The sequence below is a fragment of the Palaemon carinicauda genome, chromosome 12 (assembly GCF_036898095.1).
Source record: "Palaemon carinicauda isolate YSFRI2023 chromosome 12, ASM3689809v2, whole genome shotgun sequence".
Taxonomy (NCBI): domain Eukaryota; kingdom Metazoa; phylum Arthropoda; class Malacostraca; order Decapoda; family Palaemonidae; genus Palaemon; species Palaemon carinicauda.
The window spans coordinates 91676508-91689007 of record NC_090736.1 but is presented as its reverse complement, the minus strand read 5'-3'; positions in this window follow the sequence as shown (position 1 = coordinate 91689007).

Sequence of the window (12500 nt, the reverse complement as noted above, 5' to 3'; positions counted from 1 at the left end):
CACCGGAGGAAGTGGCAGGGCTTGCCGGAACTACGTCACAATCGCTCGCCATTCATTCCTATTTCTAGCACGCTCTCTTGCCTCTCTCACATCTATCCTCTTATCACCCAGAGCTTTCTTCACTCCATCCATCCACCCAAACCATGGCCTTCCTCTTTAACTTCTTCCATCGACTCTTGCATTCATCACCTTCTTAGGCAGACAGTCATTTTCCATTCTCTCAACATGGCCAAACCACCTCAACACATTCATATCCACTCTAGCGGCTAATTCCTCTCTCACACCCGTTTTCACCCTCACTAATTCGTTCCTAGCCCTATCTACTCGAGATATACCAGCCATACTCCTTAGACACTTCATCTCAAACACATTCAATTTCTGTCTCTCTGTCACTTTCATTCCCCACAACTCCGATCCATACATCGCAGTTGGTACAATCACTTTCTCATATAGAACTCTCTATACATTCATGCCCAACCCTCTATTTTTTACTACTACCTTAACTGCCCCCAACACTTTGCACTCTTCATTCACTCTCTGACATACATCTGCTTCCACTCCACCATTTGCTAAAACAACAGACCCCAAGTACTTGAACTGATACACCTCCTCAAGTAACTCTCAATTCAACATTACATTCAACCTTGCACCACCCTCCCTTCTCGTACATCTCATAACCTTACTCTTACCCACATTAACTCTCAACTTCCTTCTCTCACACACCCTTCCAAATTTTGTCACTAATCCGCCAAGCTTCTCTTCCGCGTCTACAACCAGTAGAGTATCATCTGCAAACAACAACTGATTTACCTCCCATTCATGGTCATTCTCGTCTACCAGTATCAATCCTCGTCCAAGTACTCGGGCATTCACATCTTCCACCACTCCATCAGTATAAAAGTTAAACAACCACGGCAACATCACACATTCCTGTCTCAGCCCCACTCACCAGAAACCTATTGCTCACTTCATTTCCTATCCTAACACATGCTTTACTATCATTGTAGAAACTTTTCACTGCTTGCAACAACCTTTCACTACCTCCATATAACCTCATCACATTCCACATTGCTTCCCTATCAGCTCTATCATACGTTTTCTCCAGATCCATAGACGCAACATACCCCTCCTTACCTTTTGATAAATAAGCTTCGCATATCTGCCTAACTGTAAAAATCTGATTCATACAACCCCTACCTCTTCACAAACCACCCTATACTTCTAAGATTGCATTCTCTTTTTTATCCTTAATCCTATTAATCAGTACTCTACCATACACTTAACAAACTAATACCCCTTGAATTACAACACTTATGCACATCTCCCATACCCTTATATAGTGGTACAATACATGCACAAACCCAATCTATTGGTACCATTGACAACACAAAACACATATTAAACAATCTCACCAACCATTCAAATAAAGTCACAACCCCTTCCTTCAACATCTCACCTCTCACACCATCCATACCAGATGCTTTTCCTCTTCTCGTTTCATCTAGTGCTCTCCTCACTTCCTTTCTTGTAATCTCTCTCTCATTTTCATCTCCCATCACTGGCACCTCAACACCTGCAACAGCAATTATATATGCCTACCTATTATCCTTAACATTCGGTAAACTTTCACAATATTCCGCCTACCTATTCATTGCCTCCTCTCCTTTTAACAACCTTCCATTTCAATCTTTCACTGTCTTCAATTCCTGAGCCAGCCTTCCTCACTCTTCACTTATTTCCAAAACTTCTTCTTATTCTCTTCATATGAATGACCCAATCCCTGACCCCACCACAGGTCAGCTGCCCTCTTTGCCTCACTTACCTTGCGCTTTACTTCCACATTTTTCTCTCTATATTTTTCATACTTCTCTATACTATTACTCTGCTGCCAGTCTTCAAAAGCCCTCTTTTTTCTCTTCCAATTTTACCTTCACTCCTTCATTCCACCATTCACTGCTCTTCCTCATGCTGCCTCCAACAACCTTGTCACACACATCACTTGCAATCCCAACAAAATTTTCTTTTACTAACTTCCACTCCTCCTCTAAAATACCAGTTTCTCTTACTTTCACTTCGTCATATTCCATTTTCAACCTTTCTTGATATTTACTTTTTACCCCCGGTTTTATTAGGTCTTCAACCCTCACTAGCTCCCTTTTGCATCAACCTACTCTATTCCTCAACTATTTTGCTACAACTAATTTTCCTCCCACCAAAAAATGATCAGACATACCGTTAGCCATACCCCTAAACACATGCACGTCTTTCAATCTTCCAAGCATTCTCTTTGTTATCAACACATAATCCATTAATACCCTGTCTACTACTGTTCCATTTGCCACTCTTACTCATGTATACTAGTTTTTATCTTTCTCTTTGAAAAACCTAGAACTTATCACCATCTCTTGCTCAACACACATATCTACCAGTCTGTCACCACTCTCATTTTCACCTGGTACGCCATACTTCCCAATGACACCTTCTACCTCTCCAGCGCCCACTCTAGCATTTAAGCCACCCATGACAACTACATAACTCCTTCTTTCTAGTCTTTCTACAAAAAGTGTTAATTCATTCCAGAACTCATTCTGCTCTTCTTCACTTTTCTCACTACCTGGCCCATACGCACTGACAAACGCCCAACATTCCCTACCCAACCTAACCCTTACCCACATTAACCTAGATGATATATCCTTCCATTCCAATACTTTACCTGTCATCCATTCACTCAGCAATAAAGCAATACCCTCTCTTGCTCTTCCCGTTTCAATCCAGACACTCTACCAGACATTTCACCAAACATCACTTAACCCTTCCCATTTATCTTTGTCTCACTAAAGGCCAATATATCCATCATTCTATTCCTAAACATACTTCCAATCTCACATCTTTTACTCTCTCTCTCTCTCTCTCTCTCTCTCTCTCTCTCTCTCTCTCTCTCTCTCTCTCTCTCTCTCTCTCTCTCTCTCTCTGTCTGTCTGTCTGTCTGTCTCTCTCTCTCTCTCTCTCTCTCTCTCTCTCTCTCTGTCTCTCTCTCTCTCTCTCTCTCTCTCTCTCTCTCTCTCTCTCTCTCTCTCTCTCTCTCTCTCTCTCTATATATATATATATTATATATATATATATATATATATATATATATATATATATATATATATATATAGTAGGTAGTAGGTTGGCCAGGGCACCAGCCACCCATTGAGATAATACCGCTAGAGAGTTATGTGGTCCTTTGACTGGCCAGAGAATACTGCATTGGATCCTTCTCTTTGGTCAGGGTTCATTTTCCCTTAGCCTACACATAAACCAAATAGTCTGGCTTAATATTTACAGATTCTCCTCTGTCCTCATTCACCTGACAGGACTGAGATTACCAAATGATTCTTCTTTACCCAAGGGGTTAACTACTGCGCTGTAATTGTCCAGTGGCTTCTTTCCTCTTGATAAGGGTAGAAGAGACTCTTTAGCTATTGTAAGCAGTTCTTCTAGGAGAAGGCCACTCCAAAATCAAACCATTGTTTTCTAGTCTTGGGTAGTGCCATAGCCTCTGTACCATGGTCTTCCACTGTCTTGGGTTATAGTTCTTTTGCTTGAGGGTACACTCGGGCTCACTATTATATCTCATTTCTCTTCCTCTTGTTTTGTTCAGTTTTCACATATTATATAGGAAATATTTATTTAAATGTCATTGTTCTTAAAATATAATATTTTTTCTTGTTTCCTTTCCTCACCGGGCTATTTTCCCTGCTTGGGCCCCTGGGCTTTGTGCATCTTCTTTTTCCAACTAGGGTTGTAGCTTAGCAAGTAATTATAATAAAATATATATGTATATATATATATGTATGTATATATATATACATATATATATATATATATATATATATATATATATATATATATATATATATATATATATATATATATATATATATATATATAAATATATATATATATATATATATATATATATATATATATATATATATATATATATATATATATATATATATATATATATATATATATATATATACTGTATTATGACCAAAAAAACCTAAAATATGAAGTAGAGAAATTGCAAATATAAAAAATCCTATGTACCATTATACAATATATCTTAAGCAAATATTAGTTTATTCCGGAATAAGAAGGAGAGTGATTTTTCTAGATTTTATCATATATGAACCAATTATAATGGCTATTCAGAGAGAGATTGAGGTTTTCTATACTTCGACCTTTGTTTGTGAGTCTGAATCTAAGAAGGCTGTTGCCAACAAATACTCAAAAGACTTGTGGCATACGCAGATATTCTTAAAATCTTTCATCGTACAAACGACACTGGCAATATTAATTTTAAAATGAACTTATTTTCCCTTGTCTGTTTATCACCATTGTGTCATGTTTGCGAGGAAGGATATCTTCGACTGCTGAGAGTGAGGAAGCAAGAGAGGTGTGGCGGTTCTGGTGTTGCCACGCAACATTTTGTTGCTGGGCTGCCACCCAAGTCATGCCTCTACTTCAACGCTTATTGCATGCGGTGTGGTCGAAACCTGACTCTCGCGGAGTCACATTGTCAGAGGGATAAAATTATCTATAACAAGTGACGAACGTTGTCTCATACATGCACATGTTTAAAAAGTGAAAAATAAGATTTAATATTAAGTGGCAACTTAATTTAAGAACAACGCTTGTCCGAAGCAAATATAAAAATGTATCACCAGTTTTACTGAAAGCTGTACAACAAGACTAGACACAGGAGTAGGAGAATATCAACGAATGGAAACAGTGTCACATGATATCATCGCATGATGTGATCAAGTTAAACATACGTCAATATACTCCAAACAGCTATCATAATTATATCAAGAAAGATGAACTGATGATAATACTACACTCTTCAAGCATTTAAAAAGAACAAATATTTGTATTTTCATAGATTATCTTCAAAATCATTTAGGTGAAAAGGAACAAAACAAACCTGCGAATGTTAATGCTTAAGGTTGTCTTTACATATGCAGCGTATTTGTCATCCTTTCTATGTTGTTTTGACTCAATGAAACCAGAAATATCTTTCCTTTGCATTTTAAGTTTTTTATAGAATTGCAAAAGTGCAATAACCCAACATTTTCTAGAAATAGTGTTTATATAGGATGGAAGGTGTAGCTAATGACAATAATTCCATATAGCCCAGCGGCATAGTAAGAAATATGAAGCCAATTGTTCAAATTGTTCTAAAAGCACCAAAATTGGCACACATGTGGATTAATACATTCTGAACAATTTTGGATATGGAGGCATTCAAGATTCTCCCCGTAGCACATTTGGCGGCCATTTTTCAAAATGGCCGCTATTTACCGTTAGCGTCATTGAATATGTACCATAATTTGTCTTTTTGTGGATACTAAAGGTGATAAGTGTGCTAGAGGTGATAAGTATTGTACAATTACACATACTTCTGTGCTTACCAAATAATTTGGCTACCATTTCACAAGAAAATGAATTTTACTTTGCAGCGGCAGCGTTGGTGGCAGTGACGGCGGCTGCAGTAATAGTATAGTGTTGATAGTCATGGTGCTTGTAGTAGTAACTTGTGGTAACATGGTGGTGTTTTGTGTCTTTGCAGGTGAGGCAGCAGCAGCACCACCTGACATCAGAGACGCGTTGTTCCAGACTGCAGCCATGGCAAAGAAGTTCCAACTGGTCGATACTTTTGAGCAACGTACTCCCACAACACCTCCTGAGACAAACTGGAAGCTGTGTCTTGTATGTCAAGAGGAGACAACAGAGTCACTTGTCTGCCCAGTACTGTCTAAACGCCGAGACCCTGGGAGTGGATACACGACAATGGCTGCAAACTTGGTCAAATTTGATGAACTCGGAGAACTGCCAAGAACTGTTCAGTTACAGAGACTAGATGAAGGACAAGGTGTTGAGGCGACAATGGTTGCCCACCAGGCCAAGTGGCATAAAACATGTATGCTCAAATACAATAACACAATGCTACGAAGAGCAGAGAAGAGACGCATCGCAAGCAGCTCAGCATTTGATAGTACTGACAATGTCCAGGCCAAGCGCGCCAGAACACACTCTTCAGAAGCCACTACCAGCGGCACCTCCTGCTTTTTCTGTGGAAAGTCTGGCACAGAGACCCTACATGAAGTAACAACCTTCCAGGTGGACACACGCGTACGGAAGTGTGCAGCGCAAGTTGGGGACAATGAACTCATAGCCAGGCTCAGCATGGGTGATATGGTGGCTCTGGAGGCCAAGTACCATTCCAAGTGTTTGTTGGCTCTTTACTATCGTGCAAAGACCACTGTAGAAGCCGAGCAGAAAACTGACCATGAAGGTGTAATGTCAAGAATCGTACTGGCTGAACTGGTCCTGTATATCGAGGAAACCCACCTAGAAGAGGGCACCACCCCAGTCTTCAGACTCGCAGAACTTGTAAAGCTATACACAACAAGAATGGAACAGCTCGGGGTTGTTTTGTGCCAGAAAGTTAATAGCACAAGGCTGAAAGAGCTACCACTGTTTGCGACCAAGAGAGGACCCAATATACCCAAAGGAAAAGAACAGGTCAAATCTCTGAAGAATGATGTTGCGCTCTTCGCACGATTATATATCGGCTGCCAGACCCGTGATGGGAATCTAGAAGAGTTCTTCAGGCATGAAAATCAGCAATGCCCTCCAGCTTTATCTGACGGAGGGAGACTGTACCTAGGGAGCAAGAGTGACTTGCTGGTGTGCCTTGAAGGCCATGCTGAGCCTCAGTTTGAAGCTCCTACTGTCACTGCTGTTGTCCTCGATGGAGCAGTAATCGTACAGATGTTGAAGCCGGGTACTGCCAACACGTTCGAGGAATATGCACAGCAAGTGTTCATCCCATACGTTGTACAACGTTTCCAACATGTATCACGTCTTGACCTTGTGTGGGACAGCTACAGAGCAGATTCCCTGAAGGCATCAACCAGAGAACAGCGTGGAAAGGGAGTACGTCGGCGTGTTGTCGACTCAGCAGTCATACCAGGAAATTGGCAAAGTTTCCTGCGAATTGATAGCAACAAAGTGGAGCTCTTCAGCTACCTCTCCACCATGCTTGCAGAGTCCTTTCAAGAAGAAGGCAAGGAACTGGTCGTCACTGATGGGGAGCAGGTGATCTGTGTTCCACAGCAAGAGGATGTCAACTCACTCGCACCATGCAACCAAGAAGAGGCAGACACCCGCATGATGCTACATGTAGCACATGCTGCACAACATGGTCACCACCAGATACAGGTTCGAACAGTAGACAGTGACGTCGTGGTCCTAGCAGTGATGGTAGTCCAGAAACTACCAGCTGGAGACGAACTCTGGGTAGCCTTTGGGACAGGCAAGAACTACCGCTACATTGCAGCCCATGAAATAGCTTCCTCCCTTGGTCCAGAGAAGGCATGTGCTCTTCCAATGTTTCATGCCATCACAGGGTGTGATACTGTGTCAGCCTTCGTCGGACATGGGAAGAAATCTGCCTGGGCAACATGGAACACGCTGCCAGAACTCACTGATGCCCTGCTGAGTCTGGCAAATGCACCCACAAGCATCCAAGAGGATACAATGCATGTCATCGAGAGGTTTGTCATACTCCTGTATGACCGCACAAGCAAATGCAAGGACGTCAACAAGGCGAGAAAGCAGCTCTTTGCAAAGACGAACTCTGTTCAGAACATCCCGCCAACCTACGCTGCTCTGGAGCAGCATGTGAAGAGATCTGCCCTTCAGGGTGGTCATGTCTGGGGCCAGGCATTGGTACCAACGCCCGTGCTCCCTCCACCAACAGACTGGGGCTGGCATCGGAGTGATGATGGGCTCTACACACCACTCTGGACCACACTCCCTGAGGCATCCAAGGCCTGCTATGAGCTGGTGTCTTGCGGATGCAAGAAAGGCTGCAAAAACCGCTGCAAGTGCAAGAACGCTTCACTGCAATGCACTGGTCTATGTTTCTGTGAAGGCGAATGCCAGTAGATTGGGACAGAAAACTTGCTAACCAACATTATGATCTGTAGACATTCATAATTCTGGTGACCAGATTTGAAAAGTTCGGAATCATAATTAACATAGTGTGGCAAAATCTCCGTTATTGTATTACATGTATGTACTGCAGGATTACACAAGTACTGTGCCTAGAGACTGGGCTTTTGGTCGACTATATAACTACAATCTGACCATACTGTAAACTTCCCGTACTCTGTGTATTATTTTGACTAGCAATTTTGCCAGCAATTTGAAATAAAAAAGCAACTTGAGCAATTAAAGTGTGTTCCTGAAATCAGGTACTGGTTATTAGAGGTATTATGTCATTGAGTATTGAAATCTTCATCAAATGTCCACTTTTTCCACAAAATGGCGGCCAGTTTGGGGGCCATTTTTGAGAAGATTCATCTAAATATCTGTTAAACATTTATTGATGTTAATTCTGATGTAAAAAAAGGGAATTTTGGCCCATCTAGCACCAAACTAACGACACATAATGAAGTCTATGTAATGACGCTAATGTTAAATGGCGGCCATTTTGAACAATGGCCGCCATATCTTCCTAAGGGCTAATCTTGAATGCCTCCATATCCAAAAATGTTTAGAATATATTAATCTACATGTGTGCCAATTTTGGTGCTTTTAGACCAATTTGAACAATTGGTCTGCTATGCCGCTGTACTAATAAGAGTTAAGGCGTGATTCCGTCCCAGTGGTCGATGGTGACGTTTCACAAGGGGCGGTATTAGGTTTATTGACTAATACTGCCATCTGCCGCGACTGAATCTCCCTAACTGTTGCAGACAGAAGGTCGCTGACCAGTCAAAATGTGTTGAATCACCATATTATGGATGCCGATAATACGTATTCTCATTTTATCTTGAAATATCTATTCAAATATATAAAATTTAGTAAAAAAATAAAAATGAATAATGACAAGATGATTTTATTTCAATTTTCACCAGGTTGTATATTGAGGGTAGATTTTTCAGATGTGAAACAATTAAATCATTACACGTCAGTCCTTAAAGCATTAAATACACTATTACTTTTGTATATGCAGGACATTTATATACTGCATTGATATTTTGCATGGAGTGTGGTTATGTCCTCTGTCGTGTATATATGACATTGGTGTTAGGGGGAGGGGATAGTTACTTCGATTCCTACACCTTTTGGTTTTACTACACCCACAATGCGTCTTTATTTTATGCTCCTTTCTCTGCAACTCATACATAATGATGGGTATCTTCATGGAGGGGACATGTAATAAGGCCTGCATCTTATGCTGTTTTTTCCCCATACTGGAGTATATCCGGTTTGGTGACTGCAGGAGTTGGGACTTGCAACCTCATCTTAGCTTGCAGATAAGCTTGTTTGAGATGTTCTTGTTGATAAACAGTACACAAGCTAGTTGAAGTCCAGTTTTTTCTTTAAGTTATGGTACTGCTTCCATAGATATTCATTGAAAATAAAAAGGTCAGTTTCTCTAATCCAGATACAAGGAATTCTTTAACATGGCTTGTTATCTTTGGTGAGAGTACTCACTAATTCTTCCATAGAAAGATCCATGGATGCATTTAGACCAGGCACCTATGAACTCGCCTTGCTTGTGTCGTTGCAGCTACGGAGATCACGAATGGCTAGGAGGTAAGACGCCAAACCTTTTTCCAGTTCATTAACCAACAGGTGAACTAGTATAATTTTCTTGGTCTTTGATTACTAATCCTCGCGGATAGCTTTCATTACTGACAGGTGCTTGTGAAGCAGAAGATGAGGATAATAAATACATCTGTGTCAGGTTCATCCATCAAGACTGATTGTACGTCATTAGCATCAGCTTCTACTTGTTTGTTTGAGAGCTTTGTGATCTATATTTGAATACCAGCTAACAATTTTATGAATTCATCCCCATATACTCTTCTCAAGATTTCATTGTCAATCTTGATATTCTACACCTTATACGGGAAGGCATGCTGTTGCAGCTGAACTTTATTTAACATAGAGTTCCACAACACTGCAGGATCAACCAGTTTCTGATTATCAAACCCAAACGCCATAGTGTTTTGTTCTCGATGAACTTTTCTTTGTCTCAATTGCTTGATTCCTAATTTTTATAATCATAGAAAATAATGTCTCTTCATCGGTGTTTTCACCACAGTGCCATGAAGTCATCTGAGCATGTGTCTTTATATTCTTCATCTCCTGTGGAAGTTAACTGACTAGTACCCTCGTTAAGGAAGCTTGATTGAGCTTCATTAATTTGATGCTTTGCTCTCAATCCCCTGTGAGGGAAGGATATATGGTGGTTAATTCATACTTCAAGAATTCTAGTATGCTATATCCTTTTCCTGTAGCACAGTCAATTTACTGAAGTTTTTTTCTGAGGCATTCCTTTTCACCATTGATTTCTTTGTTATTGACTGATTAGAAATACATTTAATAAAAGAAAATTATTGTATTTGGGAGGAATTGTATCATGTAGGAGTTTCCCCGTATCCTGGTTTTACCACAATCTGGTTTATTCTTCTCAACAATTTTCAGGCATTAGATTAATTTGTCAACTTCAGTTCCAGTAAAAATATTCTGAAGGTTGATTCCAGTACTGAATTGATTGTTGATAGATTTTTTGTACACCTAAAACATCTGTGCAAAATCATGGCCAGTCATCAGTAAAACTTGGGACTGAACTCATGTGTAGGATCAATTGACTTTCGTCCGTTTTTCACAAGTTAAACCACTCCAGCAATTGTACTACATGAAGATTTTTTTTTTTTGTGATTTTATTTGTCTAGTCATATCAATGATTCCTTCACCGACCTTCGTAGGTTTATGATGCCATCGTCTAGCTATCTTCATCTTGACAAGTTGTTGACAGTTTGTGTCACGATACAATGAATTTGAGTATTACTTCTCCCAAGACTTACACAATAATGCATAAACTGAAACAGTGTATCAAAATACATGAACCATTCTTCTGTATTGGTGTTGCCGGTGTTTGTAAATAAGTACTTCATAAACTACATCTATCGTTGGGGTTGTATGTTCTGTAGCAGTCCTTTAAAAGTCTAACATCCTCACTTGTGCAATATGTTTCATCCAGGGAAAAATTTCAATTCTTCCATTCATGAATTAGATTCAGTACACAATTTTGTGGTGAAGACCTTTCAGATTAGCACAAAGTCTCTGTGATGTTAACATGCAGAAAGGAGCTGGAATAAATCATCTGTGAATTTCGTTTGCCATCAGGATAAGTGGAACAGATTGTTCCCCAGAAATAATTGAGTAGAAGGACTTTGGTGCACCTGTTATCTATATACTAATGTCTCTAAGTTAGCATTGGTGAGAAATGGAATGTAGGTATCACTGTAATAACTACTTTTGAAATCGACATACACATGTTTGCTGCTGGAATAAATTGTGGCTGCCATATTTATCGAACGATATTTTCAGATAATGCAGCACATTGTCTCGTATACTTTAACAAGTATTGCTGCAAGTAATTCTCATTATAACACATATTAGCAGTAACCACATACTAGCTGTATTCAGTAAGGAAACATCGTTCCAAAACTTCATCCTTCGTAATATCTAAAGCATCTAAAAATAATGCAACACCTGATTTCTATCACCACTACCGTTTCCTACACTGCCATATATCATACATTTCATTTTTATGTCATTGATACTGCAACTACCACTCTTCTTCTATCTTCTTTGGGCTTTGTATCTATCACCGTCTTGTCCTTTTTCAAGTTATGTTTTAACAACTGGCTGACTGTTAGTTCTTAATGATTTCTTCCACATTAGATTATCAGACATTTGGCTTTTGATGATACTTGAATGTCTTACTGCACATGTTCAATCTCTATAGGATGGAATAATAATAAAATCGTTATGCTAGCAAAAGGATTTTGGCATGACCATAAGCAGTTCCGGAAAAACGTCATTTCCAGTATAAATAAAATATATGTGGCCAACTATCCTTGGGGATCTCACGTTATACATAAAATTTATATAAAACTGGTACCTGAAAAATAAAAATTAATGTTAAGGTAGAAGATACCTGTTAACGTTTTCCCCGATGTAGTGTTGCATATAACACTGGCAGTCCGATTATAAAATGGTTTTACTGCCGATCTTTACAGCACTACAGTTTCATGTTTGATATTTTATTACAAGCATGTAGGATTAATAGTAAAATAACATGTCTTCAGAAAACAGTAAATAAAATATAAACAACTATTGCAGTTCATCGTCACCTAAAATAAAAATCTTTGCAATGTGTAACATGCTTCATTTGCTTTTTGGCATTTGTCTTGAAAACCATTGACTTTGGTATAAGGAAGTTTATTACTCCCAGTCCTACATAGTGTGACTATTCTGTACATTTTGATTGGGCAAGCAGCCTCCTATGTTCAATAGTTATGGATATACAGTCGCAGAGATGGCGGTACAACGACCAAAAGGGGCGTGGCCATTACGGG